This window comes from Carex rostrata, chromosome 3 (genome assembly GCF_964058835.1).
Source record: "Carex rostrata chromosome 3, lpCarRost1.2, whole genome shotgun sequence".
In the NCBI taxonomy this organism is placed as follows: Eukaryota; Viridiplantae; Streptophyta; class Magnoliopsida; order Poales; family Cyperaceae; genus Carex; species Carex rostrata.
Window position 1 is genome coordinate 13,655,338 of NC_135920.1, and position 17,199 is coordinate 13,672,536.

At 37.5% G+C, this 17,199-nt stretch overlaps 1 pseudogene; it reads left to right on the plus strand.

Annotated features, from left to right (window-relative positions):
• The first annotated feature begins 13,795 nt into the window (after positions 1 to 13,795).
• Positions 13,796 to 15,666, plus strand: LOC144551870 (putative disease resistance protein RGA3; annotated as a pseudogene).
• The last annotated feature ends 1,533 nt before the right edge of the window (positions 15,667 to 17,199 follow it).

Consider the following 17,199-nt stretch of genomic DNA (forward strand, 5'->3'; position numbering starts at 1 on the left):
TTGTTATATAGAGACACTAGAGTGCCCCCAAACACCTTTAATTGGAGTGTTGTATTAGGGTTGTAAATGCCGTATTATCTTGCCATATGGACAAACTACTAGAGTGCTCCAAACACCTTTAATTCGAGTCTTATATTAGGATTGTAAATACCCTACTATCTTGCCATATGGAGACACTACTAGAGTGCTCCAAACAACTTCAGTTGGGGAACTGTATTAGGGTGGTAAATGCCCTATTATCTTAATAGCTGGAGACACACTACTAGAGTGCTTCAAACACCTTCAATTGGAGTGTTATATTAGGGTTGTAAATGCCCTACTATTTTGCCATAGAGAGACACTACTAGAGTACACTAAACACCTTCAATTAGAGTGTTGTATTAGGATTGTAAATGCTCCATTATCTTGCCATATAGGGACACTACTAGAGTGCTCCAAACACCTTCCAATTGGAGTGTTTTATTATGGCTGTAAATGCCCTATTATCTAGCCAGATAGAGAGACTATAAGAGTGCTCCAAATACCTTCAATTGAAGTGTTGTATTGGGGTTGTAAATGCCCTATTTTTTTGCTATCTAGAGACACTACTAGAGTGCTCCAAACACCTTGAATTGGAGTGTTGTATTAGGTTGTAAATGCCCTATTATCTTGCCACGTAGAGACACTACTAGAGTATTCCAAAATCGATCAATTGGAGTGTTGTATTAGGGTTGTAAATGCCCTGTTATTATGCCATCTAGACAAACTACTAGAGTGCTCCAAACACCATTAATACGAGTCTTATATTAGGGTTGTAAATGCCCTATTATCTTGCCATATGGAGACACTACTAGAGTGTTCCAAACAACTTCAGTTGGAGAGCTGTATTAGGGTGGTAAATACTCTATTATCTTACCAACTGGAGACACTACTAGAGTGCTTCAAACACCTTCAATTGGAGTGTTATATTAGGGTTGTAAATGCTCCATTATCTTGCCATATAGGGACACTACTAGAGTGCTCCAAAGACCTTCCAATTGGAGTGTTTTATTAGGGTTGTAAATGCCCTATTATCTAGCCAAATAGAGAGACTACTAGAGTGCTCCAAATACCTTCAATTGAATTATTGTATTGGGGTTGTAAATGCCCTATTTTTTGCTATCTGGAGACACTACTAGAGTGCTCCAAACACCTTGAATTGGAGTGTTGTATTAGGGTTGTAAAAGCCCTATTATCTTGCCAAGTACAGACACTACTAGAGTGTTCCAAAATCGATCAATTGGAGAGTTGTATTATGGTTGTAAATGCCCTATTATCTTGCCATATTGAGACACAATTAGAGTGCTCCAAATAACTTCAATTAGAATTAATGTTGTATTAGGGTTGTAAATTCTATTATCTTGCCATATGGAGACACTACTAGAGTGCTCCAAACACCTTCAATTGGAGTGTTAAATTAGGGATTAAATGCCTAACTATCTTGCAATCTAGAGACACTACTAGAGTGCTTCAAACACCTTTAATTGGAGACTTGTATTAGGATAGTAAATGCCCCATTATCTTGCCAAATGGTGACACTACTAGAGTGCTCAAAACACCTTCAATTGGAGTATTTTATTAGAGTTGTAAATGCCCTATTATCTTGCCAAACAAAGACACTACTAGAATGCTCCAAACACCATCAATTGAAATTTTGTATTTGAATTGTAAATGCCCTATTATCTTGCCATATAGAGACACTAGAAGAGTGCTCCAAAATCAATCAATTGGAGTGTTGTATTAGGGTTGTAAATGCTTGATTATCTTGCCATATAGAGGCACAACTAGAGTGCTACAAAAACAATCAGTTGAAGTGTTGTATTGGGGTTGTAAATGCCCTATTATCTTGCCCTCTAGAGACACTACTAGAGTGCTACAAACACCTTCAACAAGGGTGCTGTATTAGGGTTGTAAATGCCCTTTTATCTTGCCATTTGGAGATACTACTAGAGTGCTCCAAACACTTTCAATTTGGAGTGCTCTATTAGGGTTGTAAATGTCCTATTATCTTGCAATATAGGTACACTACCAGAGTGCTCCAAACACCTTCAGTTGGAGAGTTGTATTTGGATTGTAAATACCCAATTATCTTGCCATATGGTGACACTATTAGAGTGCCCCAAGCACCTTCAATTGTAGTGTATTATTGGGGTTGTAAATGCCGTATTATTTTGCCAAATAGAGTCACTACTAGAGTGCTCCAAACACCTTTAATTGGAGTGTTGTATTAGAGTTGTAAATACCCTATTATCTTGCCATATAGAGATACTACTAGAGTGCCCCGAACACCTTCAATTAGAGTGTTGTATTAGGGTTGTAAATGCCCTATTATCGTGCCATATATAGACACTACTAGAGTGCCCCCAAACAACTTCAGTTGGACAGCTGTATTAGGGTGGTAAATGCCCTATTATCTTACCAACTGGAGACACTACTAGAGTGCTTCAAACACCTTCAATTGGAGTGTTATATTAGGGTTGTAAATGCCCTACTATTTTTCCATAGAGAGACACTACTAGAGTACACTAAACACCTTCAATTGGAGTGTTGTATTAGGGTTCTGAATTCCCTATTATCTTGCCATATAGAGACACTGCCAGAGTGCTAAAAACACCTTCAACTAGAGTGTTGTATTAGGATTGTAAATGCTCTATTATCTTGCCATATAGGGACACTCCTAGAGTGCTCTAAACACCTTCCAATTGGAGTGTTTTATTAGGGTTGTAAATGCCCTATTATCGAGCCAGATAGAGAGACTACAAGAGTGCTCTAAATACCTTCAATTGAAGTGTTGTATTGGGCTTGTAAATGCCCTATTATTTTTCTATCTAAAGACACTACTAGAGTGCTCGAAACACCTTGAATTGGAGTGTTGTATTAGGGTTGTAAATGCCCTATTATCTTGCCATCTGGTGACACCACAAGAGTACTCCAAACACCTTCCTTTGGAATGTTGTATTAGGGTTGTAAATGCCCTATTATCTTGTCATATAGAGACATTACAAGAACGCTCCAAACACCTTCAATTAGAGCCTTGTATTGGAGTTGTAAATGACCTAATATCTTCCCATATAGAGACACTGCCAGAGTGCTCCAAACACCATGAATTGGAGTGTTGTATGAGGGTTGTAAATGCCCTATTATCTTGCCAAGTAGAGACACTACTAGAGTATTCCAAAATCGATCAATTGGAGTGTTGTATTAGGGTTGTAAATGCCCTATTATCTTGCCATATAGGGACAGTACTAGAGTGCTTCAAACACCTTCAATTGGAGTGTTATATTAGGGTTGTAAATGCCCTACTCTTTTGCCATAGAGAAACACTACTAGAGTACACTAAACACCTTAAATTAGAGTGTTTTATTAGGATTGGAAATGCTCCATTATCTTGCCATATAGGGACACTACTAGAGTGCTCCAAACACTTTCCGATTGGAGTGTTTTACTAGGGTTGTAAATACCCTAATATCTTCCCAAATAGAGACACTGCCAGAGTGCTCCAAACACCTTGAATTGGAGTGTTGTATGATGGTTGTAAATGCCCTATTATCTTGCCAAGTAAAGACACTACTAGAGTATTCCAAATTCGATCAATTGGAGTGTTGTATTAGGGTTGTAAATGCACTATTATCTTGTGAGCTGGACAAACTACTAGAGTGCTCTAAACACCTGTAATTGGAGTCTTGTATTAGGGTTCTAAATGCCCTATTATCTTCACATATGGAAACACTACTAGAATGCTCCAAACAATTTCAGTTGGAGAGTTGTATTAGGGTGGTAAATGGCCTATTATCTTACCAACTGGAGACACTACTAGAGTGCTTCAAACACCTTCATTTGGAGTGTTGTATTAGGGTTGTAAATGCCCTACAATCTTGCCATAGAGATGCACTACTAGAGTACACCAAACACCTTCAATTAGAGTGTTGTATTAGGATTGTAAATGCTTCATTATCTTGCCATATAGGGACATTACTAGAGTGCTCCAAACACCTTGAATTGGAGTGTTGTATTTGTGTTGTAAATGTCCAATTACTTTTCCAAATAGAGACACTACTATAGTGCTGCAAACACCTTCAATTGAACTGTTGTATTAGGGTTGTAAATGCCATATTATCTTGTCATCTGGAGACACTACTAAAGTGCTCCAAACACCTTCAATTGGAGTATTTTATTTGGATTGTAAATGCCCTATTATCTTGCCATTTAGAGACACTAGTAGAGTGCTCCAACCACCTTCAATTTGTGTGTTTTACGAGGGTTACAACTACCCTCTCATGTTGCCATATGGAGACATTACTAGAGTGCTGGAAAGACTTAGAATTGGAGTGTTGTATTGGGGTTGTAAATGCCTTATAGAGACACTACTAGAGTGCCCCAAACACCTTCAATTGGAATGTTGTATTAGGGTTGTAAATGCACTATTATCTTGTGAGCTGGACAAACTACTAGAGTGCTCTAAACACCTGTAATTGGAGTCTTGTATTAGGGTTCTAAATGCCCTATTATCTTCACATATGGAAACACTACTAGAATGCTCCAAACAACTTCAGTTGGAGGTGGTAAATGGCCTATTATCTTACCAACTGGAGACACTACTAGAGTGCTTCAAACACCTTCATTTGGAGTGTTGTATTAGGTTTGTAAATGCCCTACAATCTTGCCATAGAGATGCACTACTAGAGTACACCAAACAGCTTCAATTAGAGTGTTGTATTAGGATTGTAAATGTTCCATTATCTTGCCATATAGGGACACTACTAGAGTGCTCCAAACACCTTCAACTAGAGTGTTTTATTAGGGTTGTAATTGCCCTATTATCTAGCCAGATAGAGAGACTACTAGAGTGCTCCAAATACCTTCAATTGAAGTGTTGTATTGGGGTTGTAAATGCCCTATTATCTTGCCAAGTAGAGACACTACTAGAGTGTTCCAAAATCGATCAATTGGAGTGTTTTATTAGGGGTGTAAATGACCAATATCGTGCCATATAGAAACACTACTGGAGTGCTCCAAATGCCTTCAATAAAAGTATTTTATTTGGATTGTAAATGCCCTATTGCGTTGCCATCTGGGGACACCACATGAGTACTCCAAACACCTTCCTTTGGAATGTTGTATTAGGGTTGTAAATGCCCTATTATCGAGCCAGATAGAGAGACTACAAGAGTGCTCCAAATACCTTCAATTGAAGTGTTGTATTGGGCTTGTAAATGCCCTATTATTTTGCTATCTGAAGACACTACTAGAGTGCTCGAAACACCTTGAATTGGAGTGAGGGTTGTAAATGCCCTATTATATTGCCATCTGGTGACACCACAAGAGTACTCCAAACACCTTCCTTTGGAATGTTGTATTAGGGTTGTAAATGCCCTATTATCTTGTCATATAGAGACACTTGTAGAGTGCTACAAACACCTTCAATTGGAGTGTTGTATTGCGGTTGTAAATCCCCTGTTGTCTTGCCACCTAAAGACACAACTAGGGTGCTCCAAACACCTAGAATTGGAGTGTTGTACTAGGGTTCTAAATGTCCTATTACCTTACCAAATAGAGACACTACTAGAGTGCTCCAAACACCTTCAATAAGGGTGCTGTATTATGGTTGTAAATGCCCTATTATCTAGCCAGATAGAGACTCTATAAGAGTGCTCCAAATCGACCAATTGGAGTGTTGTATTAGGGGCGTAAATGGCCAATTATCTTGCCATATAGAGACACTACTAGAGTGTTCCAAATACCTTCAATAAAAGTGTTTTATTTGGATTGTAAATGCCCTATTATATTGCCATCTGGTGACACCACAAGAGTACTCCAAACACCTTCCTTTGGAATGTTGTATTAGGGTTGTAAATGCCCTATTATCTTGTCATATAGAGACACTTGTAGAGTGCTACAAACACTTTCAATTGGAGTGTTGTATTGGGGTTGTAAATCCCCTGTTGTCTTGCCACCTAAAGACACAACTAGGGTGCTCCAAACACCTAGAATTGGAGTGTTGTACTAGGGTTCTAAATGTCATATTACCTTACCAAATAGAGACACTACTAGAGTGCTCCAAACACCTTCAATAAGGGTGCTGTATTATGGTTGTAAATGCCTTATTATCTAGCCAGATAGAGACTCTATAAGAGTGCTCCAAATCGACCAATTGAAGTGTTGTATTAGCATAAATGGCCAATTATGTTGCCATATAGAGACACTACTAGAGTGCTCCAAATACCTTCAATAAAAGTGTTTTATTTGGATTGTAAATGCCCTATTATCTTGTCATCTGGTGACACCACAAGAGTACTCCAAACACCTTCCTTTGGAATGTTGTATTAGGGTTGTAAATGTCTTATTATCTTGCCATATCTCTACATTACAAGAGAGCTCCAAATACCTTCAATTGGAGTATTTTATTAGGGTTGTAGATGCCCTATTATCTTGCCATCTGGAGACACTACTAGGGTGCTCCAAAATCGATCAATTTGGATGTAGTATTAGGAGTGTAAATGACCAATTATCTTGGCATAGAGAGACACTATTAGAGTGCTCCAAACACTTTCAATAAAAAGTGTTTTATTTGGATGTAAATGCCCTATTATCTTTTCTTCTGGTGACACCACAAGGGTGCTCCAAACACCTTCCATTGGAGTGTTGTATTAGTGTTGTTAATGCCCTATTATCTTGCCATATAGGGACACTACTAGAGTGCTGCAAACACCTTGAATTGGAGTGTTGTATTAGGGTTGTAAATGCCCTATTATCTTGTCATCTAGAGACAGTAGTAGAGTGCTCCAAACACCTTCAATTGGAGTATTTTACGAGGGTTACAACTACCCTCTCATGTTGCCATATGGAGACACTACTAGAGTGCTGCAAAGACTTTGAATTGGAGTGTTGTATTGGGGTTGCAAATGCCCTATTATCTTTCCATATAGACACTACGAGAGTGCTCCAAACACTTTCAATTGTAGTGTTGTATTGGGGTGGTAAATGCCTTGTTGTCTTGCCACCTAGATACACAACTAGAGTGCTGCAAATACCTTGAATTGGAGTGTTGTATTAGGATTGTAAATGCCCTATTATCTTGCCATATAGAGACACTACTATAGTGCTGCAAACACCTTTAATTGGACTGTTGTATTAGGGTTGTAAATGCCCTATTATCTTGTCATCTGGAGACACTACTAAAGTGCTCCAAACACCTTCAATTGGAGTATTTTATTTGGATTGTAAATGTCCTATTATCTTGCCATCTGGAGACAGTACTATAGTGCTCCAAACACTTTCAATTTGAGTGTTGTATTAAGGTTATAAATGCCCTATTATATTGCCTTATAGAGACACTACTAGAGTGCCCCAAACACCTTCAATTGGAGTGTTGTATTAGGGTTGTAAATGTCCTATTATCTTGCCATCTAGAGACAGTAGTAGAGTAGACCATACACCTTCAATTGGAGTGTTTTACGGGGGTTACAACTACCCTCTCATGTTGCCATATGGAGACACTTCTAGAGTGCTACAAAGACTTTGCATTGGAGTGTTGTATTGGGGTTTTAAATACCCTATTATCTTGTCATTTGGAGACAATACTAGAGTGGTCAAAACACCTTGAATTGGACTGTTGTATTACGGTTCTAAATGCCCTACTATCTTGTTATAGAGAGACACTACTAGAGTACACCAAACACCTTCAATTAGAGTCGTATTAGGATTGTAAATGCTCCATTATCTTACCATATAGGGACACTACTAGAGTGCTCAAAACACCTTCAATTGGAGTGTTTTAATAGGGTTGTAAATGCCCTATTTTCTAGCCATATAGAGAGACTACTAGAGTGCTCCATATACACCTTCAATTGAAGTGTTGTATTCGGGTTGTAAATGCCCTATTATTTTTCTATCTAAAGACACTACTAGAGTGCTCGAAACACCTTGAATTGGAGTGTTGTATTAGGGTTGTAAATGTCCTATTATCTTGCCAAATAGAGACACTATTAGTGTGTTCCAAAACACTTTCAATTGGTGTTTTGTATTAGGGTTGTAAATGCCCTATTATCGCCAGATAGAGACACTACAAGAGTGCTCCAAAATCGATCAATTGGAGTGTTGTATTAGGGGCGTGAATAGCCAATTATCTTGCCATATAGAGACACTACTAGAGTGCTCCAAATACCTTCAATAAAAGTGTTTTATTTGGATTGTAAATGCCCTATTATCTTGCCATCTGGTGACACCACAAGAGTACTCCAAACACCTTCGTTTGGAATGTTGTATTAGGGTCGTAAGTGCCATATTATCTTGCCATATAGAGACACTACAAGAACGCTCCAAACACCTTCAATTGGTGTCTTGTATTGGGGTTGTAAATGACCTATCTTGTCATGTTGTATTAGGGTTGTAAATAACCAATTATCTCGCCATATAGAGACATTACTAGAGTGCTCCAAACACCTTCATTTGCAGTGTTATATTACGGTTGCAAATGCCCTAATATCTTCCCATATAGAGACACTGCCAGAGTGCTCCAAACACCCTTAATTGGAGTATTGTATTGGGGTTGTAAATGCCATGTTGTCTTGCCACCTAGAGACACAACTAGAGTGTTCCAAACAACTTGAATTTGAGTGTTATATTTGGGTTGTAAATGTCCTATTATGTTACCAAATAGAGACACTACTAGAGTGTTGCAAAGACTTTGAATTGGAGTGTTGTATTGGGGTTGTAAATGCCCTATTATCTTGCCATCTGGAGACACTACTAGAGTGCTCCAAAATCGATCAATTCGGGTGTTGTATTAGGGGTGTAAATGACCAATTATCTTGCAATATGGAGACATTATTAGAGTGCTCCAAACACCTTCAATAAAAGTGTTTTATTTCGATTGTAAATGCCCTATTATCTTGCCATCTCGTGACACCACAAGGGTGCTCCAAACACCTTCCTTTGGAATGTTGTATTAGGGTTGTAAATGCCCTATTATCTTTTCATATAGAGACATTACAAGAGCGCTCCAAATATCTTCAATTGGAGTCTTGTATTGGGGTTGCAAATGACCTATTATCTTGCCATCTGGAGACACTACTAGAGTGTTCCAAACACCATCAATTTGAGTGCTTTATTAGGGTTAAACCTACTCTCTTATGTTGCCATATGGAGACACTAGTAGAGTGCTGCAAAGACTTTCAATTGGAGGGTTGTATTAGTGTTGCTACTACCATCTTCTCTGACCATTTAGAGACATTACTAAAGTGCTCCAAAAACCGTCATTTGGAGTGTTGTATTACGGTTGTAAATGTCCTATTATCTTGACATATAGAGAAAGTACAAGAGTGGTCCAAACACCTTCAATTGCAGTGTTGTATTAGGATTGTAAATGCTCTATTATCTTGCCATCTTGAGACACTACTAGGGTGCTGCAAACACATTGAATTTGACTGTTGTATTGGGGTTGTAAATGTCCTATTATCTTGACATACTCTAACTACAAGAGTGGTCCAAACACCTTCAATTGGAGTGTTGTATCAGGATTGTAAATGCTCTATTATCTTACAATCTGGAGACACTACTAGTGTGCTCCAAAGACCTTCCATTGGAGTGTTGTATTAGGGTTGTAAATACCCTATTATCTTGCCATCTAGAGATACTACTAGAGTACTCCAAACACATTGTATTGGAGTGTTGTATTAGGGTTATAAATGCCCTATAATCTTGTCATATAGAGACACTACTAGAGTGCCTCAAACACCATCAATTGGAGTGTTGTATCAGGGTAGTAAATTCCCTATTATCTTGCCATCAAGACAAACATCTACGGTACTCCAAACACCTTGAATTGGAGTATTTTATTGGAGTTCTAAATGCCCTATTATCTTGCCAAATAGAGACACTACTAGTGCTCCAAACACCATCCATTGGAAGGTTATATTAGGGTTGTAAATGCCTTATTATCTTGTCATATGGAGACACTACTAGAGTGCTCCAAATACCTTGAATTGGAGTGTTGTATTAGGGTTTTGAATGTCTTATTATCTTGCCATCTTGAGACACTACTAGAGTGCTCCAAACAGCTTCAATTGGATTAGGATTTTCAATGCCTATTGTCTTGCCATCTTGAGACATTACTAGAGTGCTCCAAACACCATCAATTGGAGTGTTTTACGAGGGTTACAATAACCCTCTTATGTTGCCATAAGGAGACACTACTGGAGTGCTGCAAACACATTGAATTGGAATATTGTATTGGGGTTGTAAATGCCCAATTACCTTGCTATCTGGAGACACTACTAGAGTGCTTCAAACACCTTGAATTGGAGTGTTGTATTAGTGTTATTAATGTCCTATTATCTTGCCATATAGGGACACTACTAGAGTGCTCCAAACACCTTGAATTGGAGTGTTGTATTAGGGTTGTAAATGCCTGATTATCTTGTCATCTGGAGACACTACTAGTGTGCTCCAAACTCCTTGAATTGGAGTGTTGTATTAGGGTTGTAGATGCCCTATTATCTTGCCATATAGAGACACTACGAAAGAGCTCCAAAGAGCTTCAATTGGAGTGTTGTATTAGGATTTTAAATGCCATATTATCTTACCCTCTGGAAACATTACTAGAGTGCTCCAAACACCATCAATTGGAGTGTTTTACAAAGTTTACAACTACCCTCCTATGTTGCCATTTGGAGACACTACTAGAGTGATGCAAAGACATTGAATTGAAGCGTTGTATTGGGTTTGTAAATGCCCTATTGTCTTGCCGTCTGGAGACACTTCTAGAGTGCTCCAAACATCTTCAATTGGAGTGATGTATTAGGGTTGTAAATGCCCAATTATCTTGCCATCTGGAGACACTACTAGAGTGCTCCAAACACCTTTTATTGGAGTGTTATATTAGGGTCGTAAATGCTCTATTATATTTTCATATAGAGACACTACTAGGGTACTCCAAACGCCATCAATTATAGTGTTTTATTAGGGTCGTAAATGCCCTATTATCTTGCCATCTGGAGACACTTCTAGAGTGCTCCATAGATCTTTATTTGGAGTGTTTTATTAGGGTTACAACTACCGTCTTATGCTGCCATCTGGAGATACTACTAGAGCACCGGAAAGACTTTCAATTGGAGTGTTGTATTAGGGTTGCAACTACCCTATGCTTTTGCCAGACAGAGACATTGCTAGAGTGCTCCAAACACCTTCAATTGGAGTGTTGTATTAGGGTTGTAAATACCCTATTATCTTGCCATATATGGACACCACAAGAGTGCTCCAAATATCTTCAATTGGAGTGTTGTATTAGGGTTGTAAATGTCCTATTATCTTGCCATATAGAGACACTAGTAGAGGGCTCCAAACACCTTCAATTTGAGTGTATGCAATACTAGTGTGATACAATGGCCTTTAATTTGAGTGTTGTATTTGGGTTGCAACCACCATCTTCTCTTGCCATATGCAGACAATACTACTGCGCTGCAAAAACCTTCAATTGGATTGTTGTGTAAGGGTTGAAGCCTCCCTATTTTCTTGCCATATGGAGACACTAGTACATTACTAGAGTGCTGCAAACACTTTCAATTGGAGTGTTGGGTTGCCACCAACCTCTTCTCTTTCCATCAAATGACACTACTAGTGTTGTGCAAAGACCTTTAATTGTAGTGTTGTATAAGGGTAGCCACCACCCTCTTCTCTTGCCATATGGAGACAATACTAAAGTGCTTCAAACATGTTCAATTTGAGTTTTTATTAGGGTTACAACCACCCTCTTCTCTTGTCATAATGAGACACTATTAAAGTTTTGCGAACACTTTCAATTGGAGTGTTGTATTGGGGTTGCAACCCTCTTCTCATGCCATATAGGGACATTACTAGTGTTCTGCAAAGACCTTCATTTGGAGTATTGTACTGAAATTACAATTATACTACTCTCTTGCCATCTGCATATATTACTTGAGTGTTGCGAACTTTTTCAACTGAGGTGTTGCATTAGGGTTGCAACTACCATCTTCTATTGCCATATGGATGCACTTCTAGAGCGCTACAAAGATCTTCAATTAAAGTGTTGTATCATGATTGTAAATATCATATTCTCTTGACATATGCAGACACTACTAGTGTGCTGCAAAGACCTTCAATTGGAGTTTTGTATAAGGGTTGCAATCACCCTCTTCTATTGCTAAACGGAGACACTACTAGAGTGGTGCAAATACCTTCAATTAAAGTGTTGTATTAGGGTTGCAACCACCATATTATCTTGACGTCTGGGGACACTACTATTATGCTTTAAAGGTCTTCAATTAGAGTATTGTATTATGGTTGCAACTACCCTCTTCTCTTGGCATCTGGAGACACTACTAGAGTGCTGCAAAAACCCTTCAATTGGAGTGTTGTATTAGGGTAGCAACCACCCTCTTCTTTTGCTATATGGAGACACTATTAGATTGTTGCAAACACCTTCAATTGGAGTGTTGTATCAGGGTTGCAACACCCTTTTCTAATGCAATATGGAGACACTACAAGTGTTCTGCAAAGACCATCAACTGGAGTATTGTATTGGAGTTGCAACTGACCTATTCTCTTGCCATCTACAGAAATTACTTGAGTGTTACAAACTCATTCAACTAGAGTGTAGTATTAGTGTTACAACTACCCTCTTTTATTTTCATATGGAGACACTACATAGATCTTCAATTAAAGTGTTGCATTATGGTTGCAACCACCTTATTCTCTTGACATATGCAGACACTACTAGTGAATTTTTACGGTCCGCAAGAAAGTCTTGTGGCCTCTTCAGTGAAGTTGATCTTTTGGCATTTTTCTTTTATCAAATTTACTCAAATTTTCTTCATTCCTTCAAATCTACAGATAATATCTAAAACTATGGTAGTAACCCAATCATTATTGCTAAAGTAACATAAAAAGAAGACATTTGGCTAAATTGTCTAATAAGAATCCCATCAAAATATATATTTGTTTAACTCTCACTATAAGTATTGAGTTAGATTTATTGAGAAGTGTTATAATTAGATTAATGTGAAAATTTTGGAGTTTTAGGAGAGTATAAATAAATTTCTTTGTCCACAATAAAATAAAATTAAAATACAAATAAATAACCACTGGGTTCTGAAAATTTGTATAGACAAGGGACTCGCTACTATAATATTGTTGAAATTTTGAAAAACTAATAAATGAACATGTTATTTCTTATTAGTCAAACTCCTCACATTTTGTTGCAGATTATTTTAACCATTTTGATGTTGATGAAATCAATGCGTTGTCAGAATTTTTTTATTAAAGCTATTAGAATTACTATGTTCACATGATATTAGTTATAACATTCGTAAATTTTATTAAAGCTATTAGAATTACTATTTTCACATATAAATAGTCACATATTACGATTTGATTAATCGCTAACAGGTTGCCAGGAGAAAGTAGACTACATCAATAAATCATTAGCTGCATCTTCTTCTGGCTTTCGGCTCACATGTTGTTCCATCCTTTCACGTTTAAAGAGGATGTCTCATCGCTTTGTACCGTATTCGTGTATTCGCAAGTACCACAACCAATAACCTTCCCTTCCAGAATTAATCTATCTTGAAGGATGAAGGAGTTAGCTGATCAATTGAAGAAATCTCATATAAACATCCGCAAGGCAGTGCAAACAGAATTACTAGTTACAACTTCCGCTAAAACTGAAACAAGTCAAACTGAACCAACAAACTTGCCCCAAACATCATCATTTCTCACTAAACCTCGAGTTTTTGGGAGAGACTAAGAGCGTGACCAACTAATGAACCTATTGATAACAAATGAAGAATTTGCAATAGTTGGTATTGTCCCTGTTCTAACAATAGTTAGCAGTGGCGGTGTGGGGAAGACAACACTTGCTCGGCTAGTGTTCAATGATGCAAAAGTTCATAGTTAATTTGAGGTTAGAATCTGGATTTGTGTGTCTACCCAGTTTGATATTGAACGACTTACACGTGAGATGCTAGAAAGTGCACTTGGAAAAAGATATGACCTACATAACCTCAATGAGCTCCAAAATAAACTTAAGGTCGAATTGGTGTCCAAGAGGTTTCTACTTATTTTGGATGACATGCGGGAAGACGAAGCTAAGAGCCAATGGGAGTCAATGGTGACTCCATTAAATTATTGCAGGGTAAAAGGGAGCATAATCTTGGTGATGGCTAGAAATCAATCTGTCGCCAAAATGGTCAGTGCAAGAAATATTTTTTTGAATGGTCTAGAGGATGCATTTTTATCCTTCTTTTATACTTGTATATTCAATGATCCAAACTATGGTGGAAACTGGAGGTTAAGAAATATCGGACAATAAATTGCCAATAAGTTGAAGTGTAACCCATTAGCTGTAAAAACTGTAAGTGCTCTTTTAAAAGGAAAGCTTGATGAGAGATATTGGATGAAAATCAGGGATAGTGAAGAGTGGAAATCTCAGAGTGATCCAAATGATATTATGTCAGCACTCAGGTTAAGTTATAAGCATATGCCCTTTCATCTCCAAAGGTGTTTCTCATATTGTGTTATTTTTCTGGAGGACCACACTTTTGCATGTAAGGAGTTTGTATATCTATGGATGGCTCAAGGTTTTCTCGTTGTAAAATCCGAAGGCAAAAGTATGGAGGATATTGGAAATTCTTTCTTCAATGTTATGTTAAACCGTGGTTTTTTTCAAATCATAGAATCAAGATATGGTGGTAATCAACATAAAGTGTATTATATACATTTCATGACTTGATTCATGATTTGGCATGTATGGTTTTCTTCAAAAAATGTTTAACCATCAATGACCCCGAACGTATAAAAATTCCATCAACCATACGTCATTTGTCAATTTATTATAGTTTCACAGAAAAACAAGGCAAATATAAAGAAGCAATAGTCAGGGAATTGGCGTGTTTGGAAGGAGAGAACTTGAGCACAATAATATTAAACAATTAGAATATGTTGTCTTCAGGTACTTTTCAAAGTATTTCGGACCTGCTCAAAGAAACAAAATTTCTTCGTGCAGTGAGAATAACTCTTTGTTCTCGGGAACAACCACATAATTTATTTAACTTTCATACTTTTGTTAGCTTCCGATATCTTAGTTTATCGTGTTCAAACACTTGTAGGACTCTTTCAACAGAAATATGTAGGTTATATTACCTACAAGTATTTGAAATTGAAAGTGACATGTTTCTGGATCTGGAGTTGCCAAATAAATTTTGTGACCTTGTTAACTTATGATATTTTATTGTTGAAGGGAGACTGCACTCTAAGATATGGGGTGTAGGGAAACTAACCTCTCTACAAGAGCTGAATTATTTTGATGTTCAACCAAATAAAGGCTTCCAGATGAAACAATTAGGCTATCTTGTTGAGATTGGAGGATTACTTCAAATTTTGAATCTTGAGAACGTAAGATCTAAGAGAGAAGCAAGAAAGGCTAAACTAGAAGAGAAAGAGAAGCTTGATTCCTTGGATTTACAATGGAATCATGGTGAACATGAAAACAAAAGTGTCGTTGAGGGTCTTAAACCAAACACCAACCTCAAATTGCTTCGTATAGATGGATATTGTGGTGTGGCTTCTCCCACGTGGTTGGAGCTCTCTCTCATTTTTCTTCAATCTCTGTCTCTATTGGATTGTAAAGAATGAGAGTTTCTTTCGCCTATAGGGGAATTGGAGTTTCTCAAGCATTTGGTCTTGTCTGGATTGGTTGTCAGGGAAATTGACCTCAGTGTTATGGTACTCGTGAAAGAATGAAATTTCCATCTTTGAAAAAGTTAGAGATCATAGATATGCCAGATCTCGAAAAGTGGGTGTGGAGTGACCAACTTCAACAATTTGGAATTGTAATAAATTAGTGGATCTTCCTCTCTCAGGATGTGCTACAACTAAGGTATTGGAGAGGTTTCCTTCTCTAGAGAGTCTCATAATTGAAGATTGTTCACTAATTTTTCAACTACCACCTGTTTCATACACTTCTTTCCTTTTATATCAATTAAAAAAACTAGAATAATTCAATCAATGCATTATACAGAGAAATGGCAAAAGTTAAGTCTATTCCTCGAACAAAGTTCAACCCTTCAGGTTGTTGAATTGGCTTTCCATGACCTTAGCTCACTTCGTTCTTTAGAGATTTCTCACATCTCCAATTTGGAATCTTTGGACTTGCATTGTTTTGTTGCTTTAGAGAATTTTGATATAATGTGGTGCCAGTCACTCACTTCCCTTATATTTGGGGAGCATTTGGTCAGTTTGAAGATTCTCAAAATTATGTATTGTGAAAAACTGAGCTCAATGAAAGGTCTAAAGTCATGGGTCAACCTGAAACACTTGCATTTTTGCGGATGCCCTGGTTTCATTGCAGCATGGGACTCTGCATCAAAAGAAATAGAGAGGACTGAGTTAGAACCTTGTCTCTAAGAACAATTGAAGGAGACTCTCTTGCCCTTTTAACCTTGCCTATTTGCAAGAAGCTCACTTCCCTACAAATTTTTGAATTGGAATTTTCTTCTTATACTGAAGAACATGAAGTTTCTTCGCAGCTCCTTACCTCTATCGACTTGTTTGATATCATGGGCTGCACAAATCTTCAGTCATTTTCTTTTGATATTTTGCCTTCCCTTAAGAAACTGAGAATCAGGTTCCCTTGCATTCAATCACTATCTTCAAACGGCCATAATGAGATAACAAGAGAATGTTTGAAACTAAGAAATATTGTAAAAGTACAAATCTTCAGTTATCCTATTCAGGTAACACTTTAAGCAATTCCACTATATATTAATACATCGAATAAGAGCTTTAATGTCCAATTTGACATGTTCAGCCACTGGGCATATTTTCCTGGCAAACCTTATTTTGTACCGGATGATTTAATATTGTTTTCTTTATTTTGTCAATGGTCATGCCTTTCTTCTTTTGTTGCTTCAACAGTTGTAGTGCATTACAATTGCCAAAGTTCGTTGCTAGTTTTCTAACAAATACCTTTTCTTTTAATATACTAGATTCGTTTTAAACTAAGCTCAGAGGAAATAATATGCCAGCAGATGGATGCAGTTAATTAGCAACATCAATTCATAGGTAGATACCAGTATTAATTAGAGAGCTTGGATTAACATGAGATTGTCATATGTAAACTTTGCTGCAATGGAAGGGTATATATGAAAGCATCTTATGATATTTTAC